We start from the raw sequence: 26,631 nt of genomic DNA on the forward strand, positions 1-26,631 counted from the left end.
CAATATCTCCTTTTAAACTCAAAATAAGCTCTCTCAAATCCATCTCCTGTTCAGCCATGGAGTTCCTCCTTGGTTGCATGTTCCCGACTGTTGCCTTTTTCATTTTATCTTGATTTCTTGCCCAGCATAGCTGCAATGCTCCTTTCATCCATACGGTGGCACTATTTAAAGGAAAAGATTTTTTTCCGTATATTCCAGTTGTCGCCACTCGGTGTCACTGTTTCCTGTGTTGGGATTGTCTGTCACTTCTCTTCATTCACTTCTGTTTGTCTTTTCTGTCTGTTAACAGTTCATATTTTATTCTCGGTCTTTTGCCGTTCCATATAAATTTGTTAAATCTCTTTTCCATTCTTTAAAACATTTCATGCCCCCCAAAATTGGTATACATTGAAACAAAAAATCATCGGGAAGGACATTCATTTTACTACCGATATTCTACCCCAAAGTGAAAGATGTAACTTATTCCAAGTTTCCATGTTTGCTTTAATTTCCTTCCATGCCTTTTTATAGTTGTCTTCGAATAAATTGATGCTTTTAGGTGTTATATAGATTCCTAAGTACTTTGCTTTATTTTTAATTTTTAATCCTGTCAGTTGTTGTAGTTCTTCTCTTTCGTGTCTAGATTTGTGGTTATTAATATGTGTTTTTTGTAATTTATTTTTAATCCTGCCACTTTATCGTATTCTTTAATTATTTCTAAAGCCACTGGTATATTTTCTTTAGGATCTTGTGTTGTTATTATTAAGTCATCGGCAAAAGCATTTTTTCCAATCACTATTCCTTTTAGATTTTTCTCTTCTGTGATGTTATTTAAAAGAACTTCTAGGACTAAGACAAACAACAATGGCGATAGAGGACATCCTTGTCTTGTTCCTTTAGTTATCGGAAAGCTGTCCGTTACGCTTCCGTTATTATTAGCCTCGCTCTTTGATGTTCATAGATTGCTTCTATGGCTCTTTTCATTTTCTCTTTTAATCCTATTTTTTCTATTTGCCTTTTCATAAAAGCCCAGTTCTTGTATTATCTAATTGATGGAGAATTCTGTTTCTTTGGTATTGTCGGCTGTGAAACACTCAAGAAACACTTGATTTGGCATTAACGTCGTCCCAGAAACTTTTATACTGTGTTCTGAGATCTCTTAGAAGTTGAAGCAATGTAGAGATGATTGCTGTGGCTTCCTGAAAGTGAAGTGATTTCCCTTGAAATGTACTGTTGATGGTATGCATGTGGCCAAAAACTTTGTAAAGCAGAGAAAGGTGGAAGAAAAGTCAAAAGTTGTCATTGTCTGATTTTCCTGATTTTACTAATTTCTCCATTAAGTTTATGAGTTTACTGTAATTGGAGAGGATTGGTGAAAGAGGATGGAACCAGACTGTCCAATAAGTCGGACAAGAAGGACGCACATTCTTGGATGGTCTATCGTTGGCCTCCCTTTGAATTCCTTTAAAGGTCCTGAATCATTACGGAGAGTCCTGGACAAAACTTATTTTGCCTTTAACCAGCGTTAGTACATTGTGACATCCACTAATTTGCTTTTTCAAGTCCTGCACAGTAAGAGTCAAAGAATGTGGCATGCAATACAAGAAAACAGTTCTGGGTTCCTTCCTCTTCATTCTGGCCTGCACACCACTTAACGCTCCTGCCATGCTCTGAGCTCTGTCATAACATTGGCATCTGCAGTTACTGACCAGTAAGTCAAAATTGCAAAGGCCATCCATGGCGATACAGAATAATGTTTTCAGGCTTCATATTTGTTGACTGAATTCTTCGATTTCTAGATCATCTCTGACAATCCTGAAGCAGATAGACTTGCTCCTGTCCCATCCCCCCAACCCACAAATTAGTACACATAGGGAGACAAGCTTGGGGGGGGGATGCATTTGTTTACTTTAGCAGAACTGGGCGTAAGCTCCCAAAAAAATGCAAACAAACAATGCTCAGCATTTTGGGCACATTTACTTTTCATTTTACAATCAGGCAGCTCTCAATGAGAGCACCCTGCCCATGCCCACTAATTAAGGACTGGGATGTTTACCATGGTGCCGACATCTGTCCTTTATACTTGGACCAGGCAGTGGTGATGGCGAGAAAGCACATGAGAATGCACACAGCACGACACATCACCCCCAATCACCCACTTTGCGCCCGATGCTTCACAACTGAAGAAATAAATGCACAGAGGGCTGCCTCAAATCCTGTGACACGCAGACAGCCCTCGAACACAAAAGTGCATTGTGATGCCTGCCTGTGCCTTGCTCCATCCCGTGCTGCCTTGTCAGGCAACAGTACGGCTGCGAACAATAAGGAATGTTAGTTGGCTTCATGTTTTGCACAGCCTGCTTTCCCCACTGTGCACCAGGGCACTCTGCGCCACTGATGGAGCAGAAGAGATAGTATAACCTCTTGCAAGCTCCCCAACGTAAACCAGAAGGATACCCACAACATGATGCCTAGCCCAGTGGTGGGGGGAGAGGACAAACACATGGCTGCTGCCAAGCAACAAGGTGGAGAAAGCTCAGGAGAAGGGGTGTGCAGTGGTGTATGGAGACTGCCACACACGGCCCGCTGTTAAAACTGCTAAGAGTCTTTTCATATGACAATTCTTACATAACAACAGCTATCAAAGGCAGAGGAGATTTGTATGACTTGGGAATTGTAGTTAGGCTGCAATGAATTAATGAAACACTCATGCAATGTCAGCAAAAGCTGAGTTAAAAGATTAGCATTTCACTGATGCGCCTAAAATAAGGATAATGATGTCAATTTGGGAATAGATAAAAGATGCTAGTAAAGCTGTTACATGATGTACTACAAAGCCTATAATGAACTAGCGGCATAGAAAAATCAGAGAATGAGGGTCAGGAACTGGCTCAGTAAACAGTAGGGAGGTGGGGAAGGAAGAATGGAGTATCTGCCTTTACACCAGGAAGAAACTGGCCAAATAAATAGCGCATCTTGGTGTTCCTTGCTGAATTTTGTATTCTGTGGAACAGGTTCCATCAATTCCAATTTATGGCCTGGCACATGAACCTGTTATATGGTTGGATCCAACTACTAAGATTGACTGGGTGGAGTGCTGTTGCCACACTAGCTTTTTGGCAAGTGGGTCACTGTTACCTGCTGAGATGGGGAGGGGCAAGGTGTGCAGGTGTCAGGGACTGACTGGATGAGGAGGGATGGCAGGATGCTCCCAACAGGAGAACTTCCTAGGGAGGCCTCAGATCCAGGGGAGTGGTGGTGGGACACTGAGGAGAGGTCAGAGGATGAAGAGAAGTGGGAAGCCCAGTCAGTCCTGGCAACTGCTTCACCGGGGCCAGTCTTACCTTAGGTTTGTATTCTATTTCCTTGAATAAAGAATCACAGACCCTGCAGGTGCCCCAGAAATTGGGGATGTCCCTATTTCTCTCTAGCCATCGGGATTTCTAATGGAAATATCCACTTTCTGAGACAGAGTGCTTCTCCTTGCTCTCAGCCACAGAGCTGCCGTTCTAAGAGTGGTAACAGATTGAATGGCCATATCTAAAACAGCATAATAGAAATCCACTTTGAATTTTTGCTTTGGATCTTGTGGTGCCTCATCTGGGGCCTCATACCCAAACTTTTTTCTTTGTCTAAATTGTTCTCTTCCGGCGGCGGACGCCATTGCGGGTGGTCGTGGGTTGCTTCGGCTGCGAAGCACCCAGTCCATCCCGGGGGTTAGGAGCCCTGCTACCGCAAAGCGGGGCTCCGGTTGGGGTGCGGGAAGAGCGCGCACTCTGGGCTCCCCGGCTGTGCCCGTTGTGGCTCCGAACCCTTCCCCCGCTCCCCCTGTAAAGGGGGAGTGGGGGGTGAAGGGACGACGGAGCCGGGCTACAGGGGGAAAAGCCCCAACGGGATGTAAAGCGGCGACAAAGCCTGTGACGAGCGTCTAAGTTCTACCTGTCATTAAGGAGCGGTTAAGAACCCAGAGGCTGTAAGTAATTGATTGACTCTTTGTTTTCCTGGAACGATCTGGGGGAAAGAAGAAAGGCAGCCCGCCTCCCTCCCTTCGGGGGGGTGAAAGAAATTAACTCTTTAAGTGACTGCTGCTACAACAATCATTGAAAGCATTTGGAATTTGAAAACTGAGTCTGTTGAGATCTCCCTTTGGGGGTTAACTGAGGAAAAAATATCTCCATTTGAAGTTTTGGTCTTTATACTCCGGCGTAGGAGAAATGGCGGAGACTTGGACTTTCGTGGGAAAAAATTGAAACAAAGGAAGGAAGAGACAGGAACTGAAACTTGATACCCATCCTCCCCCCCCAAGATGCTGGATTTTGCGCTCGTGTTGGCACTGAATGATTGGGAGGATGAGGAAAAGCTTACTGTCTTTCAACTGGAACTGCTTGATCGAAAACTAAAAGCCTTGAGTGGAATTATAAATGGAAAGAACTTATTATCCACAGAAGAGGCTTTTCAAAAGTTTTACACAATGGAAACAGACTTTTGCAAAGAGCTGGGAGAGGTGTTGGAAGGATGGTCTGAGACGGCTGGGCAACTCCGAATGGAAGGGGGGCCGGTTTCTGGGGGTGGCAGCACCTGGAACGGGAAGATTTTTAATATCCAGACCCCGAGGTGGCAGCTCGGGGGCAAGGGACATAGAATTAAGATTTCTACAAGAAGAAGTAGCATGGCACAAAGAAACGGAGAAACCCAGAATGGAGGGGATGAATATCCTGAAGCTCGATGCAAGGTTTGTTGTGAATGCAGCCTGGATCTGTGGACATCCAGAAGAAGATAATTGGAGAACCGGTTCTGATGAAAGGCAGAAAAAAACAATGGACAGAGGGGAGTGGGTTGAAATATTAAATGTATAATCTGAACGGTCTGCCACGGTATCCGAAATCGGAGTGTGAAGTCTGTTAATTATAAGTTTATTTTAAATAAGTAAGGAGATATTGAACTTTAAGTTAAAAGCAGCATGATAAACGATAGAAGAAATAAGTTTAGCTATAAGAATACTTGGTTAAGATTTAGGTTATAATGCAAAGATTAAGACAATTGTGTTTTTTCTTTTTAAGTAAAGTTAAATTTTTTATAGAGAAAAGTTGTTAAGGAAATAGTTTACTGTTTTAAAACCGAAGGTGTATAGGCGGGGGAAGTCAAACGTCAAGATTCAGAACTAGAAATTTTTTTTTGTAAGGTATATAGATAAGAAGAAGAATCCTGACATTATGTGTATCTGTATTTGTTTTAGTATTTGTAGGTGTGGGGTTGGGTTTGTGTTATTTTGTGAAAATGTCAATAAATTCTGTTTAAAAAAAAAATTGTTCTGTCTCAAAGTTTGGTAATATTTCTAACTCCTTTGTAATTACACCAGCATCTATCAAACTTGTGGCTGTAGGTATGATGATGGTTTTGAACAAGATAATTCTTGGTTACTCGTAATTGACTTGTAGCTGAACTTAAATCAGTTTCCTTATTTTGTAGTAGTTTGCTTGTCAGATTTATTTCAAAAAAGCATGTTGTACCATACAATAAGGGATACCACAAACTTGAACTTACTAATGCCTTCAGCAAGACCTTAGCTTAACAAGAGATTCAGTTGTTTATGTGGGTGTGGTTCATTATAGATCTCCATTAACGCATCATAAATTATTATTATTATTATTATTATTATTATATTATATTATTATTTGTACACCGCCCATCTGGCTGGATTCCCCAGCACTCTGGCGGCTTCCAACAGAAATCAAATACAAAAATATCACACATTAAAAACTTCCCTAAAAAGGGCTGCCTTCGGGTATTTTCTGAATGTCAGGTAGTTGTTTATTTCCTTGACCTGTGATGGGAGGGCGTTCCACAGGGCGGGCACCACTACCGAGAAGGCCCTCTGCCTGGTTCCCTGTAGCTTGCTTCTCGCAGTGAGGGAACCGCCAGAAGGCCCTCGACGCTGGATCTCAGTGTCCGGGCTGAATGATGGGGGTGGAGACGCTCCTTCAGGTATACAGGACCGAGGGCCGTTTAGGGCTTTAAAGGTCAGCACCAACACATTGAATTGTGTTCGGAAACGCACTGGGAGCCAATGTAGATTTCTCAGGACCAGTGTTATGTGGTCCCGGCGGCCACTCCCAGTCACCAGTCTAGCTGCCGCATTCTGGATTAATTGCAGTTTCCGGGTCACCTTCAAAGGTAGCCCCATATAGAGCGCATTGCAGTAGTCCAAGCGGGAGATAACCAGAGCATGCACCACTCTGGTGAGACAGTCCGCGGGCAGGTAGGGTCTCAGCCTGCGTACCAGATGGAGCTGGTAGACAGCTGCCCTGGACACAGAATTAACCTGCGCCTCCATGGACAGCTGTGAGTCCAAAATGACTCCCAGGCTGTGCACCTGGTCCTTCAGGGGCACAGTTACCCCATTCAGGACCAGGGAATCCTCCACACCTGTCCCCCAAAAACAGTACTTCTGTCTTGTCAGGATTCAGCCTCAATCTGTTAGCCGCCATCCATCCTCCAACCGCCTCCAGGCACTCACACAGGACCTTCACGGCCTTCACTGGTTCTGATTTGAAAGAGAGGTAGAGCTGGGTATCATCCGCATACTGATGAACACCCAGCCCAAACCCCCTGATGATCTCTCCCAGCGGCTTCATATAGATATTAAAAAGCATGGGGAAGAGGACAGAACCTGGAGGCACCCCACAAGTGAGAGCCCAGGGGTCTGAACACTCATCCCCCACCACCACTTTCTGAACACGGGCCAGGAGGAAGGAGCAGAACCACTGTATAATAGTGCCTCCAGCTCCCAACCCCTCTAGCCGGTCCAGAAGGATGCTATGGTCGATGGTGTCAAAGGCCACTGAGAGATCCAGCAGAACTAGGAAACAGCTCTCACCTTTGTCCCTAGCCCGCTGGAGATCATCGACCAGCGTGACCAAGGCAGTTTCAGTCCCATGATGAGGCCTGAATCCCGATTGGAAGGGATCCAAATGGTCCGCTTCTTCCAGGCGTGCCTGGAGTTGTTCAGCAACCACCCGCTCAATCACCTTGCCCAAGAATGGTAGATTTGAGACTGGGCGATAGTTGGCCATATTGGCCGGGTCTAAAGATGTTTTTTTAAGAAGCGGTTTAATGACCGCCTCTTTCAGCGGGTCTGGGAATGCTCCCTCACAGAGGGAAGCATTCACCACCCCGCGGAGCCCATCGCCCAGCCCCTCCCGGCTAGCTTTTATAAGTCAGGATGGGCAAGGATCAAGGAGGCAGGTGGTTAGTTTCACTCGTCCAAGCAGCCTGTCCACATCCTCGGAGGTAACAGATTGAAATTGATCCCATGCAACTGGACTAGACAGGACTCTGGCACTCTCCCGCCCCGGCCCTGCTCCCACGGTGGAGTCTACCCTCTTTCTGAATCTGAGCGATTTTATCTGCAAAAAACTTTGCAAACGCATTGCAGGGGATCTTGGGGTCCCTACCAGGCCCCGATGATGAAGGTGGTTCCGATAGATTCCAAACCACCTGGAAGAGTCTCCTGCTGCTATTTTCTGCAGATGCAATAGAGGCGGTGAAGAAAGTCTTCGCCATCACTATCGCCACTTGGTAGGCTCGACGTTGAGCTCTAACCTGTGTCCGGTCGGATTCAGAATGGGTTTTCTGCCACTGGCGCTCTAGTCGTCTCAACGATTGTTTCATCGCCCTCAGCTCTGGGGATAACCACGGGGCTGTCCGGGCTCCATGCAACCGTAGAGGGCGCTTCTGAGCCAAACAGTCAATAGCCCTGGTTAGCTCCACATTCCAGCGGGCCACCAGGGAATCAGCTGAAAGGCCATCACATGGGATAAAGTATCCCCTACCACTCTCTGGAAACCATTTGGATCCATTAAGTGGCGGGGGCGGACCATCGGAATTGGTCCCACCTCCCTGCAGAGGGGAAGGGTTGCAGAGAAGTCCAATTGCACCAGGAAGTGATCTGACCATGGCACTTTTTTAGTTTCGCTTTTTTAATGTCAGATCCGTAGAGGTGAATACCAGGTCTAAGGCATGTCCTTGGCTATGAGTTGGACCAGACATATTCAGGGACAGCCCCATGGAGTGCCATGCTTTCCACGAAGTCCTGAGCGGCCCCTTGTAAGGGTCGTGTCAGCATGGATGTTAAAGTCCCCTAGGACGACCAAACTAGGTGACTCCAGGAGAACATCGCCACGACCTGAAGCAGCTCGGGCAGGGAATCCTTGGTGCAGCGGGGAGGTCGGTACACCAAAAGGAATCCTGTACTGCCCCTATTGCCCAACTTCCAGAAACATGCACTCAGAGAACTGGGTCTTCCCAATAGGACGCCTGGTGCAAATTATGACTTCCTAAAAATCACTGCAACCCCCCTCCCCGCCCACAAGGCCTGGGTTGCTGTGTGTAAGAGAAACCTGGTGGACAAGCAGCGGCAAGGACAGGCCCATCTGCTTCGTCCAAACCAAGTCTCTGTTACACATGCCAGGTCAAGTCCTCCATCCACAATCAAATCGTGGATGGCACTGGTTTTATTCATCATTGACCTGGCATTGCACAGCAGCATCTTCAGGTCATGTGGGTATCCCTTGCCCGACTCCAGTATCCGTCCGGTCAGGACCAGACCCGGAGGCAGGATAGTCCTCAGACAACAACAAAACCTGCCTCCTCGGCAATGACATGGTCTGGTCTTAGCGTAACTCCTCCTCCTGCCTGTGATCACTGAGATCAATTGTCCCAGTGCATCCCCCTCTGTGGAACCTGCCCCAGCCATTTGTTGGCTGGGACCCCCTCCCAGGCAGCCCTGACCCCACCCCTTAAGAACAAAATAAAAACTATATAAAAACAGAAAACAACACAATACAAACCAAAAACTATAAAAATTACAAATAACCAAAATTAAACAAAACCCAAAACCCCACTAAACATCTATCCACCCCCCACAACAAGGTGAATTTAAAAGATGAAAAGGAATAATAATAATAATAATAATAATAATAATAATAATAATAATAATAAAAACATTTTAAAACAGTTTAAAAAGAGCTTTGCACTGATCTGGGCAGCAACAGCCATGGCAGCAGTCCTTTTGAGGCCAGGTGGTGAGTGGCAGGAACGGGGCCCTAAGGCACTCACACAGGGGGGGGGGGGGGAGTCCTGGGCAGCAACCAGCAGCAGAGCAGAGGCGGCAGCAGTCCTTTTGAGCAGAGGCGGCAGCAGTCCTTTTTGAGGCCTTGTCAGGCCCCCGCCCTGGGCCAGGTGGTGAGTGGCAGGAACGGGGCCCCAAGGCACTCACACAGGAGAGCCCTCCTGGGCAGCAACCAAGATGATATCTCAGTGGTTTCAAAGCATCAATCCGACTCCCATCTTGTTTGGCTTAACAGTAATGGTAGGCACATGGCTAGTTAGTATTTGCCAATGCTGAGTTGATGCAGAGAAATAATTATAGATCTGTTGAACCAACATGAAGAAGCCTGTTGCTTCCCGGCAACTCTTAGCAGCATCATTGACACCAAATTGAGAGAGAGTGCACTGCAGGGCATGAGAAAGGCAAATGGATTTACATCAAGAACTCTCTTTTGTACTGTTCTTTACCTGTCATGTTACTCCCATTATCATAACCTTGACCACGCAGATTCTCAAGTGGTAATCCCATTTGCTCAAGCAGCTAAAGAAGAGTTTCTGCCATAAAGGCACCAGTAGTCTTCTTTAGAGGAACAAATCCCAAGAAATGTTATTTTATTGTAACCTCAGGCTCAGATGTTTCAGTATCTGATGGCATGATTACATTGACAAAACGTACAATCATTTGTTCAGTATGACTAACATCAGGTGTACAGTCCAAAATAACTGAGTAGTATTTGGCAGAGTTTATACGTGCTAGAATGTTCTGTTTTATGGAAGTTGCTAGAAGCTCTATAAGCTCATTTTGGATCTCTTCCTAAGTAGTGAACCATAGTTTCTTCTTTAACTGTGCACACATTCAGTCATGACATGGTCAAAAAGAGCCAAAAATTCAACAAGCTTCAAGAAATTTCCATCGTTCTCAATGTACAGCTTTTCAGTTGTACCATGAAATGCCATGTTTTGCATGCCAAGAAACCTGACCGCAGCAATCAAGTGTTCCAAGTTTTTGTTTTTGTGTAGGATGTCTACATCTCCAAGCATCTTGTAGATCCAGATTATCTATCATCTTGAAGAAACTCTTCGGTAGTTTACCTTCTTTTTTACATTTATCTCCTTTTCGTTATCTATTTCTGGAGAAACAACCCCGTTAAGTCCCCCAATAGTATGATTTTTTGATCACTATATTCTAATAATATACTCTCTACTTTTTTTATAAAATTCTGTTCTCTTTTCATTAGGGGCATAAATTCCCATTACTATAATTTTTCCCAATTTCCCTTGGATTCTAGCTGCTATAATTCTACCTTCATTATCCTTAGTTATTTGCTCTGGCTTTAATCTTGGGTTAATATACATCACTACCCCTCTTTTCTTTTTGCATCAGATGAAATAAATTCTTCTCCCAATCTTTTATTTACTAGCAATTTGCGGTGGGCTCTCTTATATGAGTTTCTTGTAAACATATTATGTCTAGTTTTTTCTTTCTTAGCAGATGTTCCACCTGGTTCCTTTTAACCTTGTTATTTAAACCATTTATATTACAAGTAATAAGTTTCAGATCCATTTCTCCTAATTCAATATTTATTAATGTATAATGCAGAATGAGCTCTCTGGAATTCTCAGCTTTATTACTAAAGGTTATCAGTACATAACCACAAAGAAAAAGCTTCAAAAGAAAAAAGGAAAAAAGAAAAAACCAAAACAGAACAAAAAAATAAAAAAGAAATGTCACCCACTATCATATATATATGTGTAACAATCAGATTAAAAGAATATGCTATTTTAAAATTTCTCTCTCCGCAAGACTAATACTCAGTCCCTTTTATGGCAGCTTACTCACTCTAGTTGACCCTCTTCGCCCTCTATCTCTTCCTCGTCTTTCTTATCTCCCTTCTGTCCTTTATTCCCTTCTATCTTCCCCTCCCCCATTAATTTCTCAAATTTTCTCCAGAACCTTTCTTCTTCTAGCTCCGTGGCTACTCTTATCCTTGTCTGGTTATACATAAAGGAGATCCCTTCTGGGAATTCCCATTTAAAGTGGATGTTATTTCTCATCAACACATCAGTCAGTGTGTTATATTTCGATCTTTTTCTCAACAGTCTTGGTGGAACCTCTCGCTTGATGACAATCTCTTATCATCTATCTTAAATTTTTGATACTTTTTTCTGCATTATTTTATCTCTCAAATTCTAGAATTCAAAAAGACTAGACCTGGCCATCTGCTAGCTCGTGCGTGTCTTGGTTTCAGTCTGAATGCTCTGTCAATACATATAGACACGTCCTCCTCTTGTAGTTGCATCCACTCTGCCAGCCCTTTAATGAGAATGCTTTCCACATTTTCTTCTTGACTTTCTTTAAGACCTCTCATCCTCAGAGTCAGTTCGTTGTTTTTTAGTTCCTGCATAGCGATCGCGTCCCAAGTAGATTCCTGTATATCTTTCAGTCTTTGTAGTTCTTCCATTGCTTTTCTTGGCTCCTCCTATTTTCTCTACACTCATCCGATATTCTTTTCACCACTTCTTCTTGCTTGTTTATTTTGTTGTCAAGTTCTGTGATTTCTTTTCCATCTCTTGGCCTTTCTTTTGCAGTTCTTCATATTGTTTATTCAAGTCCACTATCGCTTGTGAATTTTGTTCAATCATTTTCAAGTTTTGCTCAATTTTATTTTCCATTTTATCTAATTTCACATTTATAGAATCCATTTTATCCCCTAGCTCTGCTCTTAGTCCCAAAATCAGTTCCTTTATCTCACCATTCTCCACTTCCGTATTTGATGGGCGTCTTTGTATAGCCGCTGGGGTGTTAGTGTTGTGACTTTTAGATTTCTTGGTATCCTTTTAACTGTCTTCCCAAGTATCTATTTGTTTGGTCTTTATATTCTCTTTATTCTATTCCTTTTTTGTGAGATGGGTAATGGTTCTTTTCAGCGGGAGAGGGTTTTCTATATATTTAAAATCTCATCTTTTTTCCTTTATGGTCAGTCCTGCAAATTATATCTAATCAGTCCCAAGGTTTATGTAGTTTATGTACTGTAGTTTCTAAGGGGATCCTCCAGTTAACAGTTTCCCCGAGGTAACTTTCCGGCCACTAGATGTCAGCAAAGCTCTCTTCTTATGTCCACTTGGATTTTCTCTTAGCTTTGCTCTTTGTTTCCCTCTTCCTGCCTTGTTCCCACCACCTCCGGGAGATAATGAGTCGGCGTTTTCTTACTCAGCGTCTTTCCAATGGGAGACCCCCTCACCCACTCCTACTCACTCAGCATAGATCATCAAGCTGTCGTCTTAACGCCTCGTCCTTTCCCTGACACTGCAGGTACATCCAGACTCAGCGTGCTGGGGTGGGTGGTGAGCTTTGAGTTCCTGGTCTCCGTTCTGTTCCTGCTTGCTTGTTTTCCTTCTGTATTGCTTTTTTGTAGTAGTAAAGAAGTTCACCAGGATTCAGGCAAGTTCCTTCCTTTATAAATCGTTGTTAAATCGCTAAGCTTATTTCAAGTTATAACAGAGCTGTAAGGGTCTGTATTGTAGTCCGGTAAGAGAACCACAATATTTATTATTGATATATAATAAAGTTTAAAGTAATAGCTCCGTTCTGGGTTCCCTTTCTTGTCTTCTGAAAACCCAGCCGCTAATCTGCACCTTCGTCTCGAGGCTTTTCTCACAGAAGGCTGGGTTAAAAGATTGCGCCGGGATTTCTCATTCAGTCTCTTTTCTGTAGTATTTTAGTTCTTACCCCTCTTCGTGGCGCTGCTCCTTGCCCCCTGAACTCCGGAATTTTCCTCCGTGAGCTTATGTTCGTTGCCTCGAAAACTTCTTTCCCTCTGTGGATGGGCTGCCTGAGTTGCAAACTCGGCAGTTTTTGACTTGGCTGCAGCAGCGACCAAACCGGAAGCCAAACTGGGGATGTTGAAAGGGAAAGAGACATGTCACCTGATTCCTCGAAATGACGATGATCTTCCACATGTCCACTACAGCTTTTCAAGTAAGTGCTTTGTATAAAGCTTACTAATCACACTTAATAAACTGATCGGCCTGTAATTTGATGGATCCCCTCTATTACCCTTTTTAAAGAATTGCACCACTATAGCTGTTCCCCAGTCCCTTGGGATGCGGCTGGTATCGTTTATATGGGTAAAAAGGGTGGCTAGTATAGGAGCCCACCAATCCGCCTGAGTTTTTAACATTTTGGGGAGAATACCATCAGGGCCGGGGGCTTTGGCCATTTTCAGTTGGTTTAAGTGTGATTTCACTTCTGTTACTGAGACTGCCGACCATTTGGCCAGCTGCTCTATTTCAAGATCCTTAGTGGGATGTTCAATGTCCTCATACATGGATTGAAAATAGGAGACCCAGTGGTCAGGCGAAATAGATGAGGACAAAGGGGGTGGGACCCTATGGGAGCCATAAGTAACCAGTCTCCAAAATAATGTCTGTTTTTTTGCTTTTGCTGCAGTGATTAATTCTGACCAACATTTCTTGCTATAGACATTCTTTTGGCAGGTTATCAGGGCTTTGTATTCTTTTTTAAGGGCACAAACAGAGGAATAGGCTTGCTGCCTAGCAGAGTTATCGGATGTCAGGGCGGCTTTATAAACATTTTGCAAGGCTTTCTTGGCCTGAAAACAGGTGTGATCAAACCAAGGATTATTTACTGTTCTCGGTTTATTTAGCCTCTTCTCTGAGATGTTAAAGAGGTGGGGTTTTAAACATTGGAGTATGCGTTCGTATTTGACTACTGAGTCCTTAGGGTTGGAATTGTTCCTGGGGCCATTTATAAGTGTGCATAGTTTTTCAGAGGCTAAAATCTCCTTCAATTTGGTGTCTAGTGTGGTAGTCCATTTAACCCGACATCCAGGACGCTCTTAACACAATAAGGCACTGGCGGATGGTTGCCTAAACACCTATCACATTCAAGAGAGTACTTACATGGTTGTCTCAGGCACAAGCTGGAGGTGAAAGGAAAGGGACACAGTAGAGTTGTATTAAATTACGTGTAATGTGGAGAAAATGCATAGAAAAAAGCTTTTCTCCTCTCTCCCATAGCATTAGAACTCGGGGACATCCAATGTTGAATCTTAAAATTGTGGCCTGCCTTCAGGTGTGTCGTGATGTCTCAGTTACATCCTGACATGCATGGTGAAAATAAGGTTGAGTAGCTTGTGTGGTGCATCAAATCAGAGAAGATGCTGTTTGTTGTACAAATCAGAGAAACTTCCTCTGGGCTCATGACCTCCCAAGTTTGACTAGACATTTCTGAGAACAAACATGCCTGCTGTCTATCTATGAATCCTGAGTGAGGCCTCCAAAATTAGACAGCATGTTGTGAAGGGACCTTTAGTGCCACCTGCTTCACTTAGCTGAAGATTTTGGACATGAGCTTTTGCATTTTCATGACTGTAGCCAGGGTTTGTAGATTGAGTCGACTTATAAAAGAGGCAGCTGAGTCTTACTGCTAAATCAACCAAGCAGGACAAGGTAGCCTTAGACTACACTAATGAGCTGATTAAGGGAATTTCTGAAGGCAGAGACTGACTGACTGACTAGCAGGCAATTTGGTCCAGGGAAAGGAACTAGGTAGGAATCGAAATAATATGCCAGCTATGCTTTTGCAGTTCATTTAAAAATAAGCCATGTGTGAGAAAATACAACTTGTTAGCAGCGTTGCATTAATAAAACTCGCAAACCACCGGAGGTTTCCTAAAATGTTGGGGGAGGGGGCACTACTAAAGGCCCCCCCCAAAATCTTCAGATTGACATTTCCCTTTTATGGGACTCCCCATAAAATACCTTGCACTTTTTAGAACAGTACCTTGCTCAAAATGTCCCATGGCACCCTGTAGCACATATTTTATTGCCTCTTGAGTCATGACCCTACTTAATACATTCTCAGGAATACCTTCCCATTGGCACACCTATAAAGATAACTGAAAACGAGGAACAAACATTTCCATAGCTATTTCCCAGCTTGTTTTTGCTCGGAATTAATCCTCTTTGGTTGCCTAACTCACTTAAATCTGTTCCAAATGTTTTCTGGTTTCAATTTTGGAATTTTAAAAAAAGCAATTCTGGTAGGAATGATTTTTCCCTTCCTCTGCCAGATAAGATGGTGTAGTGATGTTTCCCTCCACCCTTCTTACCCAATCCTCCAAGTCCGGCAGGATGAAGAAGGTGGGCTTACCTGGCTAGCTGGGTGTGGGGCAAGGGTCGGTAAAGGGCTTTTCGGCCCAGGCTCATCTTTGTTTCGTAACAGCTTCACTGCTCTTTGTCTGCACTAGGTAAGTGTTCCTTACCTAACTTTGGGGCTGGGATGCGACCTGCTGAGCATCCTGCAGATGTTGAGGCTTGGCTCAGGGCAGTTGCGGAGGTCTCCGAGAACTCCCATGGCTGGAGGCCGATTGCGGAGCCTCCGTAGGCCCCACGGATGTCAGGGCCTGGCTCCTGGCAACTGCAGATGCCTCAGAGAGCTCCTACTGCTGGAGCTCAGTTGCAGAGCCTCCGCAGGGCCCATGGATGTCTGGCATTGGTTCTGGGCAGCGGCAAGCCTCCAAGAGTTCGGAAAACTCACTTCTGGGTTTAAATCGCTCATAACCCGAAGCATTCGTAATCCGAGGTACCACTGTACTGAACAACTGAACAGCTCCTAGCTACGTAAGCCTACCTACCCTGTGGGTGGGAATGGGAAATTTTGTGATTCTGCAAGGGATTTTGGAATTTGTTTATGTGAGTCTGCCCTGTGCCTTTGTCTCTGCTTTGCGCCTTCGTTTGGGGGACTTCTGGGGGACTCTTGCCTTCTGCCATTGTTTTGGGGATCGTGTGGAGCCCGGTTCAGCTTCCTGGGACTGCTGACATGAAGAAAAGCAGCAAAGGCAAGAGAACAACGCTAAGTGTTGAGTTAAATAAGGAAAAAAAGGTTATTATTTCCAAACATGAAGGTGGGGTCCGTATAAGTGATCTGGCAACGCAGTTTGGGATGCCGAAATCTACAATTGGTACCATCTTGAAAAATAAGGATGTTATTAAGGGAGCCTAGTAATGTACGGAAGTGAGAGCTGGACCATCAAGAAGGCTGATCGCCGAAGAATTGATGCTTTTGAATTATGGTGCTGGAGGAGACTCTTGAGAGTCCCATGGACTGCAAGAAGATCAAACCTATCCATTCTCAAGGAAATCGGCCCTGAGTGCTCACTAGAAGGACAGATCCTGAAGTTGAGGCTCCAGTACTTTGGCCACCTCATGAGAAGAGAAGACTCCCTAGAAAAGGCCCTGATGTTGGGAAAGATGGAGGGCACAAGGAGAAGGGGACGACAGAGGATGAGATGGTTGGACAGTGGTCTCGAAGCGACTAACATGAGTTTGGCCAAACTGCGAGAGGTAGTGAAGGATAGGCGTGCCTGGCGTGCTCTGGTCCATGGGGTCACGAAGAGTCGGACACGACTGAACGACTGAACAACAACAACAATTAAGGGGGCCAGTGTTGCAAAGGGTGTTAAAACACTCAAGCAACGAACACAGACAATGGAAGAAATTGAAAAATGCTTTTAATATGGATAACTGGAAAACAGGAGGCCAGTGACAGCATTTCTGGAAGCATAATTTGTGAAAAAGCTTTACAGTTGCAAGCTGACCTCATTGCAAACGCCCCTGGAGCAAGAGCTGAAATTGAGAGTTTCAAGGCAAGCCATGGGTGGTTTGAAAAATTTAAGAGGAGAACTGGACTTCCGGCGGCTGACGCCATTACGGGTGGTCGCGGGTTGCTTCGGCTCCGAAGCACCCGGTCCATCCCGGGGGTTAGGAGCCCCGCTACCGCAAAGCGGGGCTCCGGTTGGGGTGCGGGAAGAGCGTCCCGCACCCTGGGCTCCCCGGCTGTGCCCGCTGTGGCTCCGAACCCTTCCCTCGCTCCCCCTGTAAAGGGGGAGTGGGGGTGAAGGGACTACGGAGCCGGGCTTTAGGGGACATGCCCCAACCGGGATGCAAATGCGGCGACAAATCCCGAATTGAGCGTCGAAGTTCTACCTGTGATGTTTCGATCTGAAGAACCCGGTAGTTGTGAGTACTAGAATTGGACTTTATAGTATGTTTTTTTGGACGACCCGGGGGAAAGAGAAAGGCAGCCTGCCTCCCTCCCCTCGGATGAAACAAGTTAACCAGTTTGAGTGACTGCTGCTACAGAACTGGTTACAAAGTATTTGAAGTTTGATGAGTGAGACTGTTAAAATTTCCCTCCGGGGAGCAGATTGGTGAAAGATATTTCCATTTAAAGTTTCAGTCTTTGTACTCTGGCTTCAGGAAAAAATGGCGACGAAAAGTTTAAACTGAGGTGAAAAACAACTCTTACAAAGGAAGAACATAGAGATAGGAACTGCAATTTGATACTTACTTCCACCCCCCTCCTTCGTCATGCTGAACTTTGTTTTCGAACTTGTTTTCAACCCTGGATTAACGGATGAACAAAGGATCACCGAGCTGAGAGTGGAACTTATTTATCGGAGGGTGAAAGTCTTGTGTGGGGAACTGAAAGGAGGTCTACTTCCCACAGAGGAGGCTTTTAAAAATTTTAATACTTTGGAAGGACACCTTTGCAAGGAGCTGAGGGGGCTGTTTGAAGGATGGAGAGAAGTGGAGGGGCTACTCCCGGAAAAATGTTCGTTTTTTGGGGGTGGCAGCCCCAAGACGACGATAGGATTTGTTATATCCAGTCCCCGAGGTGTGAGCTCGGGGGCAAGGGACAAAGAATTAAGATATTTACAAGAAGAAGAAGAATGGTTTCAAGAAACGGAGCAGCCGAAAGAAGATGAATTGGATACCCTGAAACTCGTTGCAAAGAGTGTTCTGAACTGTGCCTGGATCTGTGGTTACTTGGAAAAAGAGGACAATGGGGAACTTGGCTCTGGTGTCACCAGGAAAAAGATAATGGACAGAGGGGGTGTGGGGTGAAGTACTAAGTAAAATACGGTTTGATATGATGTTCTGGAATCGGAGTGTGAAGACCCATAGTTTTTTTTTTTTTAGTTTTGTTTTTTATAAGAAAGGAGATATCTGAAGTTATATGTTATTAGCAGCAGATTAAAGGACAAAGGAATAAGCTAAGAATCAATTAAAAATTTTTAGGATGATTTTTGAGGAGATGTTGTCAGTATACTTAGTACAGGATGAAGTATAGAATAAGTTGATCAAGACAATTGTTGTATTTTATAAATATAATTGTGCTATATTTTTAGAAGCAATGGTTAAAGAAATAGGTTAAGGTTATAAAACCGAAGGTGAAAAGGCAGGGGAAGTCACGGTCAAGATTCGGAAAAAGAAATTTTTTGATGAGAGGTTCCAATAAGAGGAAGAAGCTTGGCAATGTTTGTATCTGTGTTATAAGTTTATTTGTTTTGTATTTGTATAATTGTTGGTGGGGATTTGGGTTTATGTGGTATAAGAAAAAATGTCAATAAATTCTCATAAAAAAAAAATGAAAAATTTAAGAGGAGAACTGGCATCCACAGTGTTGTGAGACATGGTGAAGCTGCCAGTGCCAACAAATTAGATGCTGACAAATTTGTTTTGGAATTTAAAGATTATGTTGAGTCGCAGGGCTTCGTTCCCCAGCAAGTTTTCAACTGTGATGAGATAGGCCTCTTTTGGAAGAAAATGCCAAAGAGGACCTACATCACAAAAGAGGAGAAAGCATTGCCAGGACACAAGCCCATGAAAGACAGGCTAACCCATCTCTGCTATCCATCACGAGTTAATTTGGCGGCTGTGATGGGAGTAAAGCAGCCTCCCTACCTTCCCGGGATGACGGGGAGGGCTGCCTCGCCCGCGGATACCCCTCAACCCACTTTGATCCTTCGGGACCGAGTTGGGGGGGGGGCGGGCGCATAGGGCTCGTCTGGATAGAGCTCCTGGAAGCTGGCCCCGTTTGTGCACGTTCCTTAGAATTGGAAATATAAATTTGGTTAAAGGTTTTGGGCATGACTCAGACAAAGGAGTGGGAAGAATGTTGCTAACTGCAGCCCTGAGTGGTTAAGAATGAAAACTGGAAGAAGACGTGGACTTTACACTGGTATGTGAAAGAGGGAGAAGAAGGGGGGGGAGCTCTGGACTATTCGTTTGTTTTGTCTCAATATTTTACCTAACACGGGCGAAACCTCCCCCAGAAAATCCACTTTCACAGGGAAATAGCAAGCAGATTTTAAAGACTGAGAGTGAACTAGATTGGAAGTTTCATAAACAAACTGTATGGACTTGAAACAAGATTTGGAATGATTTAACAGTAATGGAGGACTTCCGGCTGGTAATGGCGCAACAAAGATTGATTGTGGATTGTTGAGGAGAGCCCGTGAAGCTGAACACCACTTCAAAGGGAGAAGCCAGCTTTGGTGGACGATTGATAGTGGAATTTACGAGGTTTCTGGCTCTCCTGGAAAGGAGTGGTAGGAATGCACACGGGAGGAGATTGCTGTGCAGAAGTTTGATTTACAAGAAGGAGGAGGAGGACAAGATGGCGCTGACCGGAATGTGACATTGGGAAGGAGGATGGCTTTATCCATACAGAGACATTACTTATTATAATCGTGTCTGCTTGCTGGCATTTATCAGAGGCTGTGAAAATATTGGACTGTGAAGGCAACTGGAAGAGATGAGAAAAGCGCTCCGGAATCCGAGACATGGGGAGCCCATAAATTATAAAAAAATTGACATAATTGGAATTGTTTTAATTGGAATTGTATAATTAATTTGGATTATAATTTGATTGGAAATTGGAAATATATATTGGAAAATCAATAAATATGATTTAAAGAAAGACAGGCTAACCCTTTTGTTTTGTGCAAATGCAAGTGGAGATCTTAAGTTGAAGCCTTTGCTGGTCTACCATACTGAGAACCCCAGGATATTTACCGGTATGAAGAACAATGTCATAAAAAGCAAATTGCATGTGATGTGGAGGGCAAACAGCAAAGCTTGGGTAACTAGGCAATTTTTCATGGAATGGGTTCATGAAGTGTTTGGGCCAAGTGTGAAAAAATACCTCCAGGACAAAAATCTTCCAATGAAGTGCCTGCTTCTTACGGATAATGATCCAGGTCACCCTCCAGGCTTGAAGGACAAGTTGCTGGAAGAGTTTGCATTCATCAGTGTAAAGTTTTTGCCCCCCCCTCAACACAACTTCTCTCATCCACCACGTGGGGGTGTGGCATTCACACAGAGCCCCCAGTCGTTTCATGGACTATTGACCCTGTGCCACCATTAATCCACTGCTACCAACCAGGTTCTCCCCGGTAATATATTCAGACTCAGTCAGGTTGTAACATATTAACAAAGATTCTAGGCTATTAACGCAATGACTACTCCCCACATCAAATGGGGGGGCGACGTTTGTGTGGTTGCGCACAGCCCCCTGAATTCCTGGGCAACACCTGGTAGTTCGGCTGGCTGCGCCCTCCCCCAGAAGAGATACTTGGGGTCTCCGCCTACCCAGCTAACCATCCAATTCCGCCTGGGGGAGGCTTTGCCAAGGGATTGGCCAGGTAAGGGGACTACCCAGCCCACACAATGGAGTGTGTAGCTTACCTGAGAAGCAGCAGCTGGCTCCAGAGCTGCTCCCACCCTCCACTCCCTCAATTAACACTTACTTTGCAGGTTAACCTTTTTTCCTTCTTTAGCTCACAGTGCAACAGTTATTATTATGCAATAATTAAAGGTTGGAGTGAAACAACTGAGCCACAACAAATATCGCCTAAATTAAGCTACAAAATAAAACCAAGCAACACAGTTAGAACTTGCCATTTGAAAATATATGACTCAAAGAAGTGGCCCCTCTCCATAGAGGAGAACTTGACCCCCAGAGGTCACGATCCCCAGAGGTCAGGTCATAGTCCACTTGAAAGCGTCAACTGCTGAAATGCTAGTAGTATATACATTAGACATGACCGGGCCGTGGCATAATGAGAGTTGTTAACGATTGGAATGCTATGTACACAGTTTAAAGGCAACATTACACTTTTTATTTTTTTACTTAATCTCACATGTGGTTTGAACCCACACCCTGGGATTGATCATCCCATGCTCCCCGATAGAGCTGTGACTGCTTGAAGGTGGGCATGGGGGGTGGGTGGCTGCGTGGCCTAACTGCCGCTGGGATAGTGGGGAATGGGCTCCCTCCCTAGGCACAGCTGCCACCAGGAGCACGGAAAATGGCGGCCGGCCCGCCCACCAAGGCCTCCCCCCGCCCGGCCAAGTAAGGGAGGCGAGGGAGAAAGCAAGGCCAGCCTAACTACCACCGGGGTCGTGGGAAGATGGCAGCCTGCCTGCTGAGCCCCCTCATCTGACAGAATAAGCCGTGTCCCTTACGGGGATTGAGCAATGAGGGAGGGAGTAGACCGCGCAAGGCGACGCAGGGCTCTTGTCCACCATAGCAGTGCCTCCTTCGTTGCACAATGCGCTGCAGCACAGCTCCCACATTTGGGTGGAAAAACACGGTGGTCTTTGGATGGATGGTCGGTGCTCCAAGTCCCTCGCTGCCTTCTCTTTGGGTCTTCAGATCTTCTTTCTTCGTCCGTCCTCCTTGACGCTCCCAGCTGACTGAACTGCTGCACAGGGTTGGCTGGGATAAATAGCTGGCAGGTGGACCTGAGTGAAGCCTGCAACCCTCAGGCCTGCTCACCAGGCCATGCGCCCTTCAGATCGCCATGGATTGCCTCATTTGAATAGCCGGGTATAGCGGGAACCTATGAGCCTCCACGGTGGCCAAGGGCAACCATGGGTAGCGACCATGCTGCTAAGCCAACAAGTGCCTGGTTCCCAAGATTTGGGGACCATGATTTCTTTACAGACATGCTAGGTTTTGCTTTTGGATAAACACACATAGGAATGCATTGCACGTTTTCTGTTGGACAGCTGGTGCTTGCTTGCTGTGTCTTTTATCTCATGTTTACATAAAAAGTACAAAAAGAAGTCATCACAAAGTATGCCCCTCCAATTTGTGTGCTATTTACAGCCATTGCTTCTGCAAGCTCCTGAAGGACAAGCTTTAGAAGATTTTAAAAACTTGATATTATTCTTAACATGGCACCATTCTTTAAAAACGAAAGTTCATACAGTTGTGGGTAGTATTGCATTATTGTGTGCCACTGAAATAACTGGGAAGCATTTCCCCTTTGTACCTACATGGTTTGAGACACGTAAGTGTGTCACCAGTATGAAATGCTATTTGCTATTTCCCCCCCCCAAAAAAAAAGAGAGAGATGAAAATGCTAACAGATGGAGGGAGCACATGATGATAACGACATGTCTCTGAGCAGCAAATGAGCAGCGGTCAAAGGAGCATAGCAATAGTTCTGCTGTTGGTGGCAGTGTAGTTATTCCCCAAGTCCATGTAGGGATCAGCTGTTTGGTTTGTTTCTCGTTTCCAGGTTGAAGCCGGAAGCCATGTGTGACTGAGCAAATGCCCAACCTGGGACATCCCAGCTCTTCAGGGGATGGATTCAGTGAAAGAGAAATTATGGAGAACACAAGGCGGTTGCTTGCAAGCAAGGAGGCCAACTGGCCTTCATTATGTCCACTGACCCGGTTCTGACAGCGTTCCCTGCCTGACTTTCCATTCAGAAACATCTGCCTGCGTCTAGCCACCAATCATGTGGCTTTTTGCAAGAGCTTTCACTTTCCCCTTTCGCTACGTCCATCACACTCACTTCCCTATGCCTTTACTTCCCTAATGCAGACCTTTCAGCAAGGGGTGGGTGGGGAGAGGGCAGAATCCTGCAGCTCTAAACTAATTTGTGTTCCTTCCTTCCTGTTTCATTTTGTCCTCATTTCTTTATATCCATTTTGTCACGATTATTCAATTTGTTCCTTATGGGAAGAACAGGTTTCTCCCTATTAATGTCTAGGGACCCACACCCATTTGCTTCACTTCAGATAAGACCACGCACTGACGTGCAGCTCCCTCAGCATCTGTCAGAGAAACCTCTCGGCAGCCACTGTGGGACCAGGCATTGGGGTCCACATACCCCAACCCATATAAATAAAGAGACCAATAAGACTGGTTTGGGGTCAAAAGAGGCCACAGCTTGATTGAATACAGATGAAAGAGGCTTGGCTTGGGCATGGGGCAATCTAAATACATGTGATCAGGGTCAGGATATGTCCTACACACAAGTAAAACCTTGGCAGAGACACATGCCCGACTGGCATGTTCCCGCCCTCCTTTGGCGATCGTTTGGGAGCTTCATAAGCATTCCTCAGCCCGAACATCACAGCGACTGATGCCAAGAAACATCAGCACACTTACTGATCTGCAGAGTGTGCACAGTTGCGTAACAGACCTCAGCAACTCGGCATGTAGGCTAATCTACTTCATTTACACATATACACATACACGGAGCTCTGTAACATGGCTCCCTCTCTCATCAGACAGCAAAGAGAAAGAACAAAGAATAGTCCCAAATCAGGAAATAGAGTAATACAAGCATCCTGTATTCGTCACTTCCCATTCCTGTGGAATCAAAACACACACCCAGTCATGTGATAGACAATAAACCCATGACTGCACACGGGGAATGAATCTTAACTCAGTGTGCTTTCCCCCCCTAAAAAATGTTCAGGGGTACTCTCATTTTGACTGAAGAAAATCAACACTGGGGGAAAACATACAGTTCAAATTGGGAAAAATATAGTGAATTTCTTCTGTTAAATTAACAAAATGTTTAGGGGTATGGGTCCCCCACAGAAATAAAGCACTGGTATTACTCCAAAACAAAGTGCTGTTATGAGCCATCAAACCTCGGAAATATATTTTTTTCCACAGTTTTGGCCACTAGTGTACATTGGAGGCTCCACAGTTTTGGCCACTAGTGTACACTGGAGGGCTGTACTAAGAGACACCCTCTTCCAATTTTTAATATGCGATAATAATGATTGTCTGCATGCGCAGGGCAGGGTATAAATAATAATATACTATTAATTACTATTATTATTTAATTCATTTTACCATTTCTTCGGCTGCCGTTTGATCGCAGCCTCCACGGAATGGATTTCTCTGTCGGCTTCCGTGGGAAAGCCCAGTGAACATGTAAACCCAGCAGCCCCTTCTTAGATTGCTGTCTTTATATGCTTACTGACCTGGGAGTTAAGCCCTGCTGAACTCAAGGCGGCTTACTCCCAAGTAGGAAAAATAGACTGGCGGAAGGCCCTGGCGCATCAAAAGTCAATGCCTGCTCAGTCCCTTGGTTGGCCCTGGTGCCGCTGGCATTGGATGGCACTGTTCTGGGGTGCAATACTGGCAACCCTGAACAGCAGCCACCAAGCACACTATTGTCCAGACTGACTGGCAGTCTGGCTGAAACCCCAATGCCAGTATTGTCTACCCTGGCTGGGAGCTGCCTTACCAAAACGCCTTGCTTCAGCCCAGTATTGTCTACACTAACAGGCAACTGCCCCATATGCAAACAAAATCATTGATGACTGCACCGCCTAGCGGCCGCAATCACTCATCCCAATATACTCTTATAAGAATTCTAAGGTCTCAAATATAAAATAAACACTCATAAATGTCCGTACAATGCAAAAACCTACATATAAACCATAGAATCATAGAGTTGGAAGAGACCCCAAGGGCCATCCAGTCCAACCCCCTGCCAAGCAGGAAACACCATCAAAGCATTCCTGACAGATGGCTGTCAAGCCTCTGCTTAAAGACCTCCAAAAAAGGAGACTCCACCACACTCCTTGGTAGCAAATTCCACTGACAAACAGCTTTTACTGTCAGGAAGTTCTTCCTAATGTTTAGGTGGAATCTTCTTTCTTGTAGTTTGAATCCATTGCCCCGTGTCCGCTTCTCTGGAGCAGCAGAAAACAACCCTTTCTCCCTCCTCTATATGACATCCTTTTATATATTTGAATATGGCTATCATATCACCCCTTAACCTTCTCTTCTCCAGGCTAAACATACCCAGCTCCCTAAGCCGTTCCTCATAAGGCATCGTTTCCAGGCCTTTGAACATTTTGGTTGCCCTCTTCTGGACATAGTACAGGAGAGCAAACCTGAAGTCATTTTGACTCTCCCAAATTGACCTCAAATATTTCTCTGCGAGGAGGAAGGAAATGGGAAAGCCTCTCCATAGTCTTTTGCTTACCTGTCTTAAAGGCTTATTTGTGTATGAATAGGGTGAGACTGTGACGTGGATTCAGGAACTAAAAGTATTTACCTTCACAAAAGAGTGGCCAGGCTGCCCAGGTAAAAGCAACCAGTGACCATTAACCTCCACCTGTGATGTATTTGTGCTGTAGACCTGCCTCCTTCTGTGATGTATGTATGATGTTTTGGGGGTCTTGAGCTATAGGGTGGGTAAAGTCTGTATATGGGCTTGCGCACCATTGTGCAAGGTTCCTCCTCCCTCCTGTGCGTGGTGAGTGAGGAACCCTGTTCCAACAGTTTAACAAAGATCAGGCTTACTAGCTGCTTTGCTTCTCAATATTCTCTGGTTGGCCTCTGTTATTTTCTCCTACCGATAGGGAACCCACTTAAGGACTCCATACAGGTTTTTGGATACCCCACAAGGGAAAAGGAGCCGGTTTTTTTCTTACAATACCTAAGGAAGCACATGAGATTCCCACATATACACCAGCCACGCTTCCCAAAAACCAAGCACACTTTCACACCACCCTCAATGCTAGAAAGGATCACCACCAGCAGTTAACACACTGCACCAATATAAGCATTAAGGAAAACACACGACCAAAAGTACAGGAAAATAAATGCATGCTAAATGAAAATTAAATACGTTCAAGATTTCACATACGGCTCCCAAACAACTGCGCCCACACCATCTCCAAAGTAAACCAAACAGTGCAAAGTTAAAAGCAGCATGCACTAGCAAACCTCAGAGCTAAACTTAAAACAAAAGCCGTAACCCGAATTGCCCTCTTTGTTAACTTATAACTCAACAATGATCTTATTTATTTATTCCTTTAATTATTTATCTTTTATCAGTTAAAGCGGTAGCACTGGTAACTTGAGCTCTGTTGTGTGCCCACCTGGAAGGCCCAGCCTCCACGAACGTGGCGCAGCTCAGCTCTTGCAACAAAGGAAAAGAACACCACAACCAGGGTCTGGGCCCTGGCACCACATTGAAGGGGACAATTTTCTGTTGTGAAATGCTTTTTTAATGATTTTCTTTAGCCTGTTTACAGAACTGTGTATCCCTATATTCACATATATATATTTGTGTATTATTGCTCCTACAAGGCTCTGTGAATAAAAACAGTTTTGAATTGGCATAAGCAGGAAAGAGGCCTTTCGCAGCGAGTGTCTCAACGTTGAAGATAAGGCCTATACACGCTGTCTGAAGCTAGACAAGGAACAATACGGCTTAAGTCTTAGGAGCCAAGAATAGCTTGAACACCCAGTCTGCAATACAAGAAAGGGGGAGAGCTTTCTTTCTAGAGTGTATTTCCCAATATATTAAGCTTCATATTTTAAGTATCAGCTAGATATTCCATTGAAGTTTGTTAGGGTATTTTCATAATGTTAGTAGGCTCATTGCTGTTATTGCTATATTG

Source organism: Lacerta agilis, chromosome 9, assembly GCF_009819535.1.
Source record: "Lacerta agilis isolate rLacAgi1 chromosome 9, rLacAgi1.pri, whole genome shotgun sequence".
Taxonomy (NCBI): Eukaryota; Metazoa; Chordata; class Lepidosauria; order Squamata; family Lacertidae; genus Lacerta; species Lacerta agilis.